The 17,153-nt window shown below is 33.9% G+C and overlaps 1 pseudogene across 1 annotated transcript; it reads right to left on the reverse strand.

Annotated features, from left to right (window-relative positions):
- Window positions 1–2,060: 2,060 nt before the first annotated feature.
- Window positions 2,061–2,417, reverse strand: LOC103275895 (annotated as a pseudogene). The gene has a single exon (XR_505342.2). The product of XR_505342.2 is annotated as a fatty acid-binding protein, epidermal pseudogene (transcript).
- Window positions 2,418–17,153: the final 14,736 nt, after the last annotated feature.

Here is a 17,153-nt window from a genome sequence, read left to right on the forward strand (position 1 = left end):
CAATTCACAGAAAGCTAAACAGTATTATTTGTAACAAATAACTTGGATCGCCCCCCACAACTGATAGCTATATGTTATTGTGTCAGTGTTGTGATCAAAAACCTCTGCCACAAAAGATGATTTGGTTTTGAGGTGCTTTGAAAAGTAAAACTAAAGACCTTAAGCCAAACTCTTAATTCACAAGCTCTGTTTGCCCTGTGAAGACCTAATTCCCAAGGGTAATGCAAATAAATAATAAATGATGTTTTGACAAAATCTAGGAAAATGTGCAAATTTATAAATCTTTCTGTTATAAAACCATTTCAAAGAACCTTCATGAATTCTTTGAGAAAAATTCTTTGAAAAGCATGCTGCCCAAAGATGTAGGAAACAGGAACGAAATACATCGTGTTCATTAAAAAGAGAAGAATAAAAGGAAACTTAAAGGGGCAAAGAAACATGGCTTTTATCAACAGGCAGTTGTGCTGTGTCAAAAAACAAAAAATTCACGACGTGCCTTAATCTTTACTCAGCAAAATAAGATGTCTCTTTGGTTTAAATAAATAGGTCTTTAATAGAATTTACTCTTAAAACATAGTTATAGATTATTTTAGTCACATTGCATTGCTTCATGTTACAATTAAACACCACTCAGTTATTTGGATCAGCCTGCCTTTAAGATTTTTGCACAAACACTGATTTGGATAAGCAAATCAGGATGCCTAATAAGGTCCCAGTAAAACAGGGCTTTGTCATGTGAACTACTGATTAATTGAGAGCCGAATGGTTTGATTTTATCAGTGCTTCATTAATAATATGGGAGTAGTAGTAAGTGCATGAAGGAAGGAGGATCATCTGGCAATTGTTTCTGGGAAAATCCCAGATGATTTTGTTCCTCTTGGTGTTTAGAGAGTTTAATTTTGTTTTACAAGGCTACTTTAAGAGGTAAAAATAAACAATGCAATTTATAGACCATATACGAATATGGAATAACGTCAGCGTATCTCTGGCACATCTATGTGTTAGTTATACAACATGCTAAGCTGATATGTAAATTTTGATAGCACACACAGTTATTATGAGAACCAATTATCAAGCCTCCTTATATGCCAAGTACTACTACAATTTGTTGGGTTAATAAGGGTTGTCTAACTTATAGTTGCTAAATGAAAACAAATCACATTGCACAAAAGATAAAATCATTTATTTTATTTTTTCCTTTAGAAGAAAATTTATCTGTTTTTTTCTGTCATTCATTTTTCAATATTTACTGATTTATTCCTTTATTTTAATGATTATTTTTATTTTAAAGATGTGGGGTACAATTCAGGGTTAGGTACATAAGTGGTCATTGTGCAGGTAAACTTTGGGTGCCCTTATTGATGTCATGTGCTCCCCCCTCCCCTACGGCCAATCCCTTTATTATAGTTTTATGATAAACGTTCAAGATCCACTTATGAGTGAGTACATGTAGTACTCAGATCTTTGTTTCTGTGATGAATCACTGGGTATTTAATAGAAGCAAGATATATTAAAATTAGGCACCAACAGTATGTTGAATAAAGTCTCCTAAACCTTTACTGATTCTAACCTTAATTTCCCAGTTTAAAATTTATTTGCAGTGTGACTTTTTTGACTACATGTGGAAGGAGTCTTAAGGCTTGGAAATTGCTCCTTGACTGTATATAGGAAATTGTAATCTACTTTAAGATGGCAGATGTGCTTTTATAGCTGCAGTCATATAAGGATCTTTAAGTTTGAACCTTTGGGAGATAAATGATGCATAAAACAGCAAGCACCTTTGTGAAGTTGCTTTGTAGCATAGATGGAAGTTAAAGTGGTGTTTTCTTTTTCTTTTTTACTAGCACAAACACATTTATTTATGAACCAAAGGGATGATCCTAATTAAATCAACACTTTGAAATAATTGTATGTAAAAGGTTTGTGATAAAGATAACCGAACACAGTAATGGAAAAAAAAAAAAGAAGCATTATGGAGATTTGCTCATTGAACCGAGCTCGTTCATTCTCATAGCTACTTCCTGTCCAAAGTGATGATGGAATTTTTATTCTACTTTTTCCTAGACCCGAGTACAGGGGACATTGTTCATGACACAGTCCACCACTAATGGATCATCTTTTGACTTTCTTGTTATTGTGCTTTCCTTCCCATCCCACCCCTGATGTTGAACCAACGCGCCATCTGGAAAGTTGCAGACGGTCTGAGTTTTTCTGCCGTCAGCGGTAGTTTCTTCACACTTCTCTCCCAGGGTACAGGAAAACTGTGTTGTTTCCAAAGTGCTCTCGGTTTTTATGGTGAGGTTTTTGCCATCACAAGCGATGATACAATCTGGCTTGGCCATTGCATCCATTTTTCGCAGAGCTAATCCCACTCCTAGCTCCTTCATGTATTCATCAAAGCCTTTGCTGTCCGTCAGGCGCCACGCGGAAACCTGCGCTGCTGGCTCTGCACCCCGCGCCCACCAGGGCCACCGTTCAGCAGCTAGAAAGTGTTGTTTTCTGAACACACTTCTAGAATTCACTGCAGCATTTCCAACTCCAATAAACCTTGTTGATTTTATGGGTGATCCGGGCACTAAACTTCACAAGAAGGAAAGTACAACTTCTCAAATTCGTTATCTCAGGCTATGTTAACTTTTTTTAAAACTTACTTTGTGGGTTGCCTTGTGAAATTAATTATTATTATAAAAATGTTCAGTGACACTGAAATTATTCTGTAATCTGAATTGTTGCTATATCTTCTAGTAAAAACACTGCAGAAAAATTTTTGCTCCTTTTGTTTTTCCAGAATAGCTATCTGAGAAACACATTTCTCATTGAATTTGAGTAGAGTGTGTAGATTTAATTAGGAATTTAAAGTTAAAACTTTAGCCTTATAAACTTCCATTTGATATTTCATTTTTATGTTTTCTTATATATTTCTATTGCTAATTATAAACTGTTTAAAGTTTTCAAGAATATTTGAATCATTTCTACATGAACTATATATTCCCTTCCCCATGAATGTCATTCATAGAAATAAGAAGTGATAAAACATGCTACTGCTGATCTCTGTGAGTTAGCAGTGCAGTGTTCTGAGCCAATATACAGATAACATCAAAAGATTTGTTAGGACAACAGTTGAACTCAGGTCATTTTCCAAACCTACAAACTGTTGCTCTCTATGACCATAAAATGTGAGAGTTCAGGAATTTCCTGGTGAGAACATGTTTTGTCTAGCATTTCTTGTAAACGTATTCAGCAACTCAACAAGCTATAGTACAATCTTCATAAAAGATGTACAGAGGGTGTAAGTTTAAAAAAATGCACCGTGAATTAGTGGTAAAGGAAAAGGTAGACAGCAATTAAAATCTTAAACAAAAGATAAATGTTTATTTCACATGAAACAAAAGTCAAATCAGTTATATCGTGCGGCTTACTGTACTGCTTCTTATTCATTTGCAATAACGTATTTTTTAATTGCAATAGAATGGCTTTGGGTAAAATATAAGCATAACTGGTATTCCTGATATCAACTAGCATTTTCTTCTGAACTTGATGTACCTCGATGGATGATATTTGTGCATGGTAATATCTGTGCATATCATGTGACATAAGTAAGGTGAAGCTCAAGTTCAAAATATCCATTATAATACCATGGCACTATCATGGCAAAACTTCCACTGAGGGCACTTTTTTAAAAAATATTTTTTATGTGTTGACACTGTCCTTTTAATCTTATATTTTGGTTAAAAACTAAACTCCACACATGTGGTGTATTAAAAGTGAACAGTTTTTATTACTAACTTTATCTCAAATACAAGTACCTTGAAGAAACCATACGTTCAGAATACACATTTAAATTAATTCCATACCCTTTGTGAAGATACATTAGCAAATTTCCTAAACTGTTTCCTACCCTATTTTGTCCATTTTCCAAAATTTGCAGGTTACAGGGCAAACCATAATTAAATTGAATTATTTGCATAAGTAGGGCTTTGTACCAACTCAGCCTCATGTTGATGTTACTTTGGATTCTATACTGTGAACTTTACAATGATGCATACTCCCCGTTTTTCCTAGGGTTATGTAAGATTTTGGCAAGCACAGTTAACCACTGACTTGTACTGTGAAGTTAAAATGCCTAATGACATAGATGCTTAAAACGGGTGGTGCTCATTGTGATCACCAAGGTCAAGAAACGTTAAGTGGACTAAGAAGAAACGTCATCATTATGGCTTTTGGAAGAGGTTAGTCAAATTTTCTTTCTTCATGCTACATGTACAAAAATGTATTTATCTATATGATGAATGATTTGTTATAATTTGTGACAACACTAGCCAAACACTTAAGCCAGATATGTTATAACTACATATTCTTAGAAAAATAAAATAAAAACTTTAGTTCTTAAAAAAATGTGTTTTTGACAGCTTTTACAAAGATCAGTATAGAAGGTTAAGCTGTAGATAGAAGGTCATGTTGCCAGATAAATTGTGCCTAATGAGACTCTGTTTAATAGTACCAAGTTTATGAATTGTCACAAAAGGAAAATAAATGTTCTTGAGAAGTTCCTTTTTCCAAACTTTGTAGCAAAGAAATAAGCTGGCACAAAGGAAGACATTTCTAGGGCCTAGCTGGGAGAAATAACGTCAGGCGCTGTTATTTAGACCAAAAGTTTCTTGCAAACTTACACTGAAAAAGAATTAAGGTGTTAATTGAATGAATATTTATTTTCTGATAAGCATTTGATTTTTGTTAAGTACTGTATAAAATTATCAGAAAGCAAATATCAATTTCATTGAGATCTGAATATTCATCATCAGAATATTCATTATCCCAATCAATATCATTGGGATCTGATCATGATATGAGATTAAGCAGAAATAGAAGTATAATTCAGAAGCAGAAACTGCTTGCGACTAAATGGCCATGTTGTCCCTATTGATGTTCCCAGGATCTGAGAGATCTTCTAAACTCGGAGACAGCATGGCATTCAATGACTTAACCAGAAACTTTAAAAATATCTCCCAAGATATTTGAAGTAAGTAATGAAAATATGCTAATATGCTTCTCAGTAAATAAAATACTTGATAGGTATTATATATCATCCTTGATTGATATTATCTATATCTTTATTATAAGAGAAGTAATTAAAATTCAGATTTAATTAAATGCATAATCATATATTAATAGAGCCACAAAGTCCTGATAACTGACTGGAGGTCATAAGAAAACAGTTTTAAACTGCAATTTTAAATCACCAATGTTTGGAGATTTCTAAACTATGTTTTTTGTCTATTATTATTTCTTATTCTAAGCATTTACATTTATTTCATATGCTTACATATTTGCAGCCTCTTAAGACAACAATGACATTGACAATTAGCTGTACTAAGTAATTCTTCTGTCATAGGCTCTTGTCACTTTGTGTCATGGTGCCAGTGGCTTCCAGCATGGTCAGGCTTACCTCTAAGACCACCATTCGCCGGGCTCGGCGGCTCAGCCTGTAATCCCGCGCCTTTGGGAGGCTGAAGTGAGTGGATTGCCTGAGCCCGCGGGTTCGAGACCCGCCTGGGCAGCGAGACCTCATCTCTACAATAAATCAAAAAATCAGCTGGGCGTGGTAGCGCATACCTGTAATTCCGGCTACTTGGAAGGCTGAGGCAGAAGGATCGCCGGAGCCCAGCAGGTCGAGGCTGCGGTGGCCGGAGCAGCCACTGCACTCCAGTCTGGGCGACTGAGTGAGACTCCAACTTAAAAAAAAAAAAAAAAAAAAAAAAGACCACCATTCGTGTGAACTGACTGAGCCTGAAGTTCTTCATATGTAAAATACAGACAACAATTTCTACTTCAGTGGATTATGAACATATCAAATGGAAACATGTAAGTAAAGCATAATACCTAGAGAGTGAAAACAGTGGATACTTGGTAGCTATTAGAATTATTATGATAATTTCATTATAACTATTACAAAGAACCCTAGTGATAACCTTGAATTCAAGAAAGTCAAAGTCTTGTGAGAATTAAACGATTGTACTGAATTATATGTTTAATCACATAGACATTAATATACATATGTAATATGAAACTTCGTAATAAAATAATAGCTGTCAAATCTCCTTGATCTGTAACTCTTTCAGCTTAGTTTCTAAGTTTTCTTACATATTTACTATGACCAATAATTCTAGGACATATAGATTTTCTTCATTTCTGAGACATGTAAGATGTTCCCAGTTTCATCTGTCAACTCTATCTTTCTACTCTTGTTAGTGATTCCTCTTGCATCTATAGAAGTTTGCTTCCATTTGGCACACAAAAAGAAAAATTTTCATATGTATGCTAAGAGATAAATTAACTTTTCAATGAAAAAAAACTACTTGAAAAGCCAATCTACAAATATTTCACTGTGATATCAATAACAGCAATAGATCTTAGTCCATTTTGTCTACCACCATCTGTGTCTTGCTCTTCCCTCATCACCCTTCCAACTCAGTTGCCAGATAGTTCAGGAGGTAAGCTCCAACGTAATTTAGATGGACAAGACACAAGAGATATTGGTCATATGTGGTTGCCTTGCCATTTTACTTAATTCAACACAATCTAATCACACCTTTATTTTTAATGATATCGACCTTGTTTACTATGCATTTGAAAGTATATTTCCCCATAATTTACTAAAACAAATTCCAATTAAAAGGTGACTGATAACGGAAAGAAGAGTTAACGAATATGTTGTAGGATCAATAGCCTCTAAGAGGGAATCTTAACAATTGAAGTTCCCGGGGCTTGCAAAGTCCAAAAGCTTTGCCTCCAGCCTAGAGCACTGTAAGATAGGAAGTGATGGAAAATAAACTTTAAAACTCTATAGTCTAAACTTTAAAAAAAACGATGGCATAGCATTTTTTTTTATAATCCTGGATCTCTCATTTATCAAACATTATTAGAAAATAATTTTTCTTCCTAAGCTATAAATATTTTCTTTGGAGTAAAACATTAACTTCATAGATTATCCAGATAATGGGATAAGTTTTTAAATCACACGTTTATGAAACAAGAAAATGACTGCTTATTTAAAAATTTTAAGACATTGATTTTTAACTCTGCATAGATTATGAAGTCTACAGGCAAAACCAATAAAAACACACAAACTGTTATTTTGACAACAACAAATATGTTGATTTCTTGACTTGGAATTGTGCATGAAGCTTTTTTCCTTCCATCTTAATTGCCATTATTTTTATAATATAACACCACAATATTATAGTATTTCATAATGCTATAGTAGTGTTACTGTTTTAATAGTTCAAAAGTTTTCATTTTAAAATAATTACTGTGCATAATTTGAGTATGACTAAATCAAGGTACTAGAAAAAGAAAATATTGAAATAATTCAAATTTTTTTGTTTACTACTATGGTAAAGATAATGTAAATATTTCAGGCGGACACAATTTTTATAGTAAAATATCTGAATAATGTTTATATATCTTTCTCACATTTGGTTTTTGGGAAAGCAGGGAGTAAAGACAGAACAAAAAAGACACCTGATCATTTGTTTGTCCTCTATTATTCTCTTTTTCTTTTAGTTAAGTCTACAGAGATGTCATCATCCCTGTGTTTCAAGAGAGGAAAAAAGTAATATGTATTGATGCAAAAGTAAATCAGAGGTTAAGTTTTTTTCCTTTGCTGCTGGTGTGTGTGTGTGTGTGTGTGTGTGTGTGTGTGTGTGTGTGTGTGTGTAATAGGAGGAAGTACTTTGGGCACTTGGGAAAGCTGTTCTTAGAAAACTCTTTTGTACTATCTGAAATCTTCTCACTTTTTCATATAGTATTTTAAAACGTAACATAGTTTGAAGACAAAACAGGAAGTCTTAAAATGTTAAATTAGTTGAATGCTAAAAAATTCCTCTGAATATATCTACCAGCTTTCAGACAAGGTATAGGTGATATCATTTCCCTGTATCGTCTCAACTTGTGATTTTAGAAATATGTCTCCCTTCACCTGACTACAACTGTAGCACCGGGCTCAGGGTTCTTGCCTGAACCAAATTGCCAGCAATGTGAGAGTATGGGTTGATGTTATAGATTCTGGTTTCGGCTTGTTTAAAAAGAAGAGATTAGGTGGCGATGTGAGACATTCAATGTTAGGAAACAAGAAACAGGGATGAGAAAAGCTGGTATAAGGACTGAGGCAAAGAATGAAATGGTAGCCTGAGAAAACATATGTTAATGGATTCTCTCAGTGAGATAAAGACCAGGACTGGACAGAAGTTTCAGTGCAAGCATTTATGGAAAGGAGTATTGATTAGGGGGAGGGGTGTGGAGGGATTGTGGGGACAGAGCAGAGAAACTAAAACCCCCTTCACCCTCACCTGTCTTCCCACTAGCCACTGGAATGTCTCTTAGGAGTTTAAGTAGCACTTTTTAAAACTTAAATTACCATCACTCTCATCTTTTTTTTTCTTTTTTTGAGTCAGAGGTCTCACTCTGTCACCCAGACAGGATAGCAGTGGTATGATAACAGCTCATCGCAGCTTCGACTTCCTAGGCTCAGGCAATCCTTCAGCCTCAGCCTCCCAAGTAGCTGGGACTACAGGTTCATGCCACTATGCCTGGTTAATTTTTTTAATTTTGTGGAAACGAGGTCTCGCTATGTTGCCTAGGCTGGTCTTGAACTCCTGGGCTCAAAAAAATCCTCCCACCTGGGCCTCCCAAACTGCAAGGATTACTGGTATGAATCACCATGCTGGACTATCATCTTCATCTTATTTCCCCACTCAGATTTTCCCCTGAACCAGATTTCCTAATCTTCCTAATTTTAATTTTGTTATATAATTTTTCACAAGTTGTCTTAAGTTGCCTTTTTAAAGAGGTTTTAAAGAGATTGATAAACAGATGAGTGAGAGATAGCTCTAGAGAGATGGTTGATGACTATATGCACTTTTAGATAGGCTGTGTCAAATAACTGTTTTTAAAAACCAGAGTCAGGATGGGAAGAACAGAGGAGGCAACAGAGATCTTATGATGTTAAAAAGAACTTTTTCTCTTATCTCTTCTTTCCTCCTCCTCCTCCTCCTCTCTCTTTGCCATCACCAAATCCAATATAGCACAGCACAAAATAGAGGTCTGGAGGCAAAGGAAAATGAGCAACTTAATACTGAGAAAGTTTAGGAGAGAAATATTTAATAATAGCAATAAAGGTTGGGTGGGACCAGCTCATGTATGTGAAGAATTGTGTGTGTGTGTGTGTGTGTGTGTGTGTGTGTGTGTATTCACAAATTTTCCTTGATTATTTATATATACATATGTACAATAATATATGATTATTGATTATATGTTATGGATTAATATAACAGACACATCCGCACATAAAATATACAGAGAAGGCAAAAGGGGTTCGTAATTCTTTGAGGGAAAATGAAGCCAGGAAACTATTTTTGGGCCATCTTTCATAACCTATTCTTGATTAGTTGGCATATATGTCATAAATAATTTGCATCTCTCCCCAAAGCATTTTAGTCTTAAATTAATTCTGTGCCTTGTGGCTATGAATTAGATCTATTCAATAATACTCTTTCACTCCCAAACTCAGATTCTTGTTTGGGTGGTTAATAGAACTTAATATAGGAAAATTAAAACTTTATGAAACAATATGTCTGAAAAAGGACTCTTGGTAGTAAACATTATATCTCAGCATTACCTTGGGATTTGGTACGTTATAGACAAATGAGTCTACCAGTTTCCATAGGAAATAATTTAGAAATGCAATTTTTGGAAATATAGCCTGAATTTAATACTACAAATGTTCAAGTACAATTTTCATCAAATATTACATTGATTACAAAATGATACAAGTCATTACAAAATGATTAAAATTTAATAATTATTTGCCTTAAGAGCAAATATTCTTATTTTATAAATCAAGAAAGGGATAATTAATCTTAGAGACTATTTTATTTGAACCTGTTTGGTTAATTATGCCATGGAAAAGGGTATGAGAAGTCAAGCTACTCAACCTCAAATTTCAAAATTATTTTGAAATTATTGACTACAAAACTGTAGGTTTTCCTTAATTATTTATTTTTTCACATTTTCCCTGACTTTTCTCTATTTTCAGATCTAATTTCATGTTTTTGCCAATTAGTGAAATTATTAGTTTGATAATTCAGTAAGAATCTCTTGAAAGTTTCCAGTTTTGTGTTGAAAATTACAGGAATACAAAGTAATAAAAAGTAACAATTATGATGCTTTGAGTACATAAATTGAGTGTAGGTTGTAATGAAAGTAATTTAGGTTAAGTAGCACTTGTTGATCCGCTACTTCCTGTTAATCATTCTGTAATTAAATATATAGTGTACATAAGAAACATATCATCATTGGAATAACTCCAAATATAAGAGAGCTGGAGCTCAGAGATAGTAAGAGGGAGAACTTCAAGTCCAGTCTTCTGCTTACCAATTTATATATTGCCTTCAGGAGTGGAAAGAGTATTCACTTATAATTGGGTTTAAAGTAAGAAAATCATATCTGTTCTATTTTGAGTCAAGTCATTTTTCCTCTTTCTCTTTCACTCTTCCTTTAACGGTTTTTTAAAGTTCAGTTTCTTTGGAAATTGTAAAAAAAAAAAACATGGAAAAGAAGACAGTTTACAAATGACACAAAAATATGTAAAACAATTGACTTGTTCTTTTGTGCAGAATAAATGGTAATGTTGACAATGCATTTTCATTAATACATAAGTGTTGGATCCTTTTCTGCACAATTGTCTTGTTAAGAGCGGGTATAGATTTCCAGGAGGAACTGGATACAAGGAGATCTTAGGGTCAAAGTGGCAAAACTTTCCAGGTGACAATTTGCTGAGGGCCTTTCAATTTTCTAACTTAAACATTCTGTCTTTCCAGTGCAGTGGCTTACACCTGTAATCCCAGCACTCTGGGAAGCTGAAGTGGCAGGATCACTTGAGACCAGGAGTTTGAGACCAGTCTGGGCAGCAAAGGGAGATTTTGTCTCTGCAAAAAAGAAAAAAAAAAATAACTGGGCATGGTGGTGCATACCTGTAGTACCAGCTATTTGGTAGGCTGAGGCAGGAGGATCACTTGAGCCAAGGAGTTTGTGGCTGTGGTAAGCCTTGATTGTACCACTGCACTACAGCCTGGGCAGCAGAGTGAAACTTATCTGTAAAAAATAAAATAAAAATACCTTGGTATTCTTAATGATCCTTAATGAAAGAATTCTTAATGAAATTTAAGGTAATGCCAATTGGTGACATGGACCCACATAATTTCAAAACTACTTGCACAAACTCATTGATTTATTTTACAATACAAATTTTATAATATTATAAAATTAATTTTAAAAATAAAGCAAATATGAGGAAAAACATATTCAACAAATAAAGGTGTTCAATGATTTTTTTGAGATAGGAAGAATTAATTCAGGCAGAACAATTCATGTTTCCCGTATAATGCAGGAGTCACTTAGCAAAACCAGGATTTTAAAGACCAGTAAGAGAGCTGAGATTTTTCCTCATCTGGATAGCTTTTTTCCATTGAGCCCCAATTGTTTTTGCAGTTCAGCTCTGTTCTCTGAGTCTGCCAGTCAAAGCCAATGTTAAATATGTTCTGATTTGTTTTACATGTAATAAGAGAAAAGCCAGGGGACAGGTTGGGTCCTATTCCACTCATCATTAATCAGATGAGGGGTCCTTTTACACATAACAAGAATTTGGGGGTAATCATAGTAAACTAATCTTTTTCACAAACTGAAGAAAATTGTTCTTTCTGTTAGAATCAGGATCCAGAAATTTTTTACACCAGAGAATTGAACTAAATAAAATAATTTTTTTTCATTAGGACATCTTTCATCATGGATACTTCTCAGATATGAAAACATAAATCTTAATACCCCATTGCACACTTATGTCTTGAGGACTATGGGGGTTAAAATTTTCTCAATGTCCTTGTTAGATACACTTCAGAAAAGATAATTACCATCAATGGGAACAGAAAACAAGAAATGTAACTGTTTCATTATCTTTTACTATGGATCTTATGAGACCAAAGCACCTTAAGTCTCAAGTAAGTAGAGCTGGGACAGGAAGCTCAGGTCTTTGACAGTGTCTTTTCTTAAATAGCTCCCAACTTTTATATCCTAAAACCCATTATCTCTGTGGGCTTCTATAGTAGTAATGGGTTTACAGTTAGGAGAAAGTACATTTTTTTCACAGTTAACTCAAAGTAGCTCTTGACGCCCGTTGATGTAAACTAAATTAAAAAATTATAAATTTCACCAATAATATCCAATTAAAGAAAAAAATCTGTCTTCTTTATAGCATCTGTGATTTTTATTTAAGTACCTGTTGAATATCAATAGTCTCCATTCTGCTTTTAATATCTGACTTTTATTTATTTTCTTTATATGCAGATTTTCAGTACAGAGTCTGTAACCTAGAAGGTATAAAATGCATTTTCAACAAATGAAAAATGAAAAATGAATACAACTCAATTTTGTCCTATTATACACAATTCCCTGAGTTTTGTCTTATTTTAAGACAACGCCTAAATGTTGTGGCATCACATACTAATGGTAAAAGCTTTGATGAGGACCTTTGCATCTAATATTGTGGATACTTCTCAGATACGAAAACATATCTGGAATTTCTATTCACTGTCTTACATAGTCTTCCAACAATCCTATGAGAACATTATTATCATGGTTTCATTTAATAAAAGAAGAAGCCTAAGGGCTTCTCCAGTTCACATATTAGGTTGTCACATAGTCCATACTCAAATCCAGGGAGGTATTTAATGAATCTCACTTTTGTTTGCACAGGGAGCACATCACAAGAAAACTTATGTTTGATATGTTGGACCAATTTTGCAACTAATCATACAATAACATCCAGAGTAAGCAAACTGAATATTCTCTTTTAGAAATCCATTAACATCATCAATTAAATAATTATAAAATAGCACAGATTCATTTAAAATGTAAATTTTCATAAATTATGAACCAGTTTAAAAGAAGCTTTTGCATCTGGAAGACATAGACTAGCATTGTAAATCCCTGCTAAAGATAGGAATTTTAGTTGTCTTATTCTGATCTGCACCTGGAATATTCTGTGAAATTTAAGATATTATTATTGTTAGTATATTATCATAATTATTATTATTTCATATATGAAAACATGTAGTATAAAAAAAGCAAACACACACGATTACAAATTTCATTTTAACTAAAGTTTATAGGTATTTTCACGAGATGATAGCTTCTGTTTCCAGATTAAATGAGTTTAAAGGATGAATATGAAATTGGAACTGAAGAGAAAATGTATTTATAGATTATAACTTGGGAAGAATGTTAGCCCGATTTCGATATAGTATAACTAAACAAATCTAAATAACAAGTACATAGCTAAGCATCTAAGCACTCCATCTCAAGTCCCCATTATGTCCTAAACACCATGCTATACCCACCAATGGCAGGCATGTCAGCTTAGATATTATGATATGGTTAAGGTTTTCAAGGAGTTCTCCCTGTCCCTACAACATGGAGAGGGTACACAGAGCACTACTGGATATCATGCTGTAGCAACTAGCCCTATCGGCCACGGCCTGGTCTCAAGACACAAAAGCAGGTCTGAACATCACGAGAATCACTCTTCTTAACAGCAACTGCAGGAAGTAATCACCCCACCAGTGGAAACAATGGCTGTTTCTATCTGTTTAAATTTCTGCTCGTAAACTTGCTATCTTGCCCACTTCCAGGTCAGAGAATTGTTAACACTCTCTAAATCATTAAATTCTTAAAAAAAAAAAATAAATTCCATTCTTCAAGTTTAGAAATATTTGTTTTTGCTAAACATTATAAATCCATTTAAAGTAATTGTTATAATTTATCTTGTGGTTTTGAGGAAAAGGACAGTCAATCTGAAAGAAGTTATTTCAAGTACATGCTGACTTTTTAACAGACTTGGTGTTCCAGCACCATAAATCTACATGATTTCATGTAAGGCTATTTTCCTAAATGCTCTTTTACTTACTTATTATAGATAACGTTGATAAAGAGTCACAACTTATCATGTACTTTCTTGGTTATAGGTGTTTAATGTGTCTTTTTGAGTGGAGTAAAGACAAATTTATATGACATAACTGAACAAATAAACTCATTTCCTGTAAATTTGTGCACCTTTTAAGTGCCTGCCACTGAACCCACACTGGGCTATACTCATGATGAATTTATCTAAATTAAAGAAAAGATAAATATTGGGGAAAATTTGTTCTCCATTTGAAAACATGCTTAATAGAATCTACAGTTGCCTCTTGGAATACACATTCTAATACTAAAGGAGCAACCAATAAAACATCCAAAGAAACACGAAGCCTATGTCAGGAAGCAAAATTTGGCTGGACATGCTAGAGATAAAGTGCCTAAATGTAGGGCTATGTGCAGACAGAAGAAAAACAACAATATATTATTGCTCTGTCAACCCAAACAGAATATACTGGGCTTCATTTTCATGTTGATTTTGGCATGAACTGCAATATTCCTGAATCATTTTGAAGATAGTAAGTAATAGGAAAATTTGTGTTGACATTAAGCCAGATAAAAACTAAGGATAAAAAGCAGTAGCCAGAACTATGTTTACATTTGTCTATAGAGAAGCCTTACTAATCTCAGAGAGCAACAGGCAATTAGCATTGGGGAAAAAAATACTCTCTCTTAGTAAGAGGCAGAAGCTGGAAAAATCTAGGGAAAGCGATAGGATACACAAAGTGCTAACACAACTCCACACAGTGACGTTTAAAAGCAAAAGTGGAGATAACTCCTGTCGGGTTAGTTCCTTTTTCAGCTTCTGGGACACCTGCAGTGCATCTGCATAGCCTTTGATAACAGCCTTGGGAAGAAAAACGCTTTTATGAATCCTTTCCAAGGGAGTCAAAAAGCATAGCTTCAAGAGTAGTGTCTCCAAGCTGAAACTTTTCTCTCTAAGTTAGTTTCTTTGGTTGCTATTCAAATATCTAAATTCAGGTTCCAATGGCATTTAGATTTTTCCTAGTGGTTTGGAGGTCATAATGACAATACTAAGAATAAATATGCATAATCATACACAACTATGTCTACAACATCCCATTCCAAATATATCAGTGTATCATACTGACAGCAGCTAGAGGAAACAGCCAATTCCCTCTAAAACGCCCCCTGGACAGACCCTCTCCCATCATAAGAATGCAGTCAGCAGCAAAATTGCAATAAGGTAATCATGGTAAATTCGAGAAATGTTGTTAGTCCTAATGACATTTTCCATTGTCTGTCAAAGTATCAGGAAAAAAACAACTATAGCAATTATTTTTTAAGTCTACATTGCTCAATGTAATGAACAATCTTTTAACTTGAGTTTATGTCATTTCATTTCTTATGTAAAAAACAAACTTCTTCATTTAAAAAAAGGAATTAAAAAATCTAGTTTTTCTTTATTGGATTGCATTTATGTCTTTATTTGACAAAACAATGATGCCTGATTTAACAATCTTTTGATGATTCTAATTTTATTTTTATAGTTTATTGATTGAGACAATTTTAAAGTATAAGAACAATTTTCGAAAGTAGCTCTAGTAACATAAATGTGGCCTTTCACACGTTCCAAATTAAGCAGAGGAAATGATATAAAAAGCAGAAAAATGAACCTTTGTAAACTGGAGACGTAAGAAAGTTTTGAAAAGTGAGCATTTTACACATTAAAACAATAAGATGACATTTTCCTTATAAAAAATTGATTAAAATGTGAAAGGAAAATAACACTGGTGCTGGAGTGGGTGAGCGAACCAGTCATTCGCCAACCACTGATGGTAATAGAAACTAAAGCAAATTTATATTACACGATTGTTTATTAATAATTATCCAAAGACACATAATTCTGCATTACTTCCACACGCTTCTACATGCAGGAGTTTACTTCAAATAATTGTCATGGATGTAGCCAATAACTGAGCTACTAAGAAGCTCTCTTCAGAATTATTTATATTATTAAGATGATTAGGGAATATTCTAGTGTACAGCAATAGAGATCTAGTTTTAAAAATTATATAGTCACTAGAATGGAATATTACACAGCATTAACGTGACACGAAAACGTGTAATATTTTGAAAGATCCTTACAATGTAGTTTTAAAATAAAAAACACTGTATAGTAAGGTCTATGACTAGATATGAAGAAAGAGAGAGAGACAGAGAGAGAGCAAACTGAAAGTGTATATGACAAAATTAACAGCTAAGTTGTGAGATTTAATCTATTTTTTTCTATTTTTCAACTGAGGAGTGTTATGGGTTAAAGTATGTCCCTAAAATAGATATGCTGGAGTCATAATCCAAGGACCTCAGAATGTAAACTTATTTGGGAATAGGATCATTAAGATAACATTATACTAGAGTGGGGTGGTCTCTTAGTCTAATATAATTGGTGTTCTTATAAGAAAAAAATGTGAAGACAGAAATACAAAACAAAAGCAAAGCAAAACAAAAATAACAACAACAGAAAACATGGCAATAGAGGCAGAGATTGGAGTGATGCAGGTACAAGCCAAGGAACCTCAAAGATCAGTGGCCAACATCAGAAGTTAAGCAAGGAAGGGTTATACCCAGAGTCTTAAAGGAAGCATGGCCCTGTTGACATCTTGATTTTGGATTTCCAGGCTCTAGAACTGTGAGAGAACAAATTTCTGTTGCATTAAGTCCCCAAGTTTGCTTCCCTAGGAACCTAATACAGTGTGAACATATTTTGAAAAGCTCAAAAATATAAATGCACTACTCAATAAGTTAGTAAAAAGTGGAGACCCGTATGACTACCTGCTCCTATAATTTCTACAAACTGCCCGCCTTCCCAAAGGCAAGAACTATTATGACTTAATTCTATTTTGTTTTGTCTGTTGGAAAAAATGTTTATGATTGGAATCATATAGTATATATTCTGGGTTTGTATGGATTCTTTCATCCAATATTATGTATCCACCTATTTCTGATGGATATTTGCGGTTGTTTGCAGTTTAGTGCTATTATGTATAAATCTACTAGGAATCTTCTTGCTCATATCTGCTGGTTATTTAACTGGGTATGGAATTAAACAGAGTTCCTTGTTCTTATTCATTGCCTTATCTATCCTTATACCAACACAACGTATG

The sequence above is a fragment of the Carlito syrichta genome, unplaced genomic scaffold (genome assembly GCF_000164805.1).
Source record: "Carlito syrichta isolate Samal-C Ts95f unplaced genomic scaffold, Tarsius_syrichta-2.0.1 Scaffold315808, whole genome shotgun sequence".
Taxonomy (NCBI): domain Eukaryota; kingdom Metazoa; phylum Chordata; class Mammalia; order Primates; family Tarsiidae; genus Carlito; species Carlito syrichta.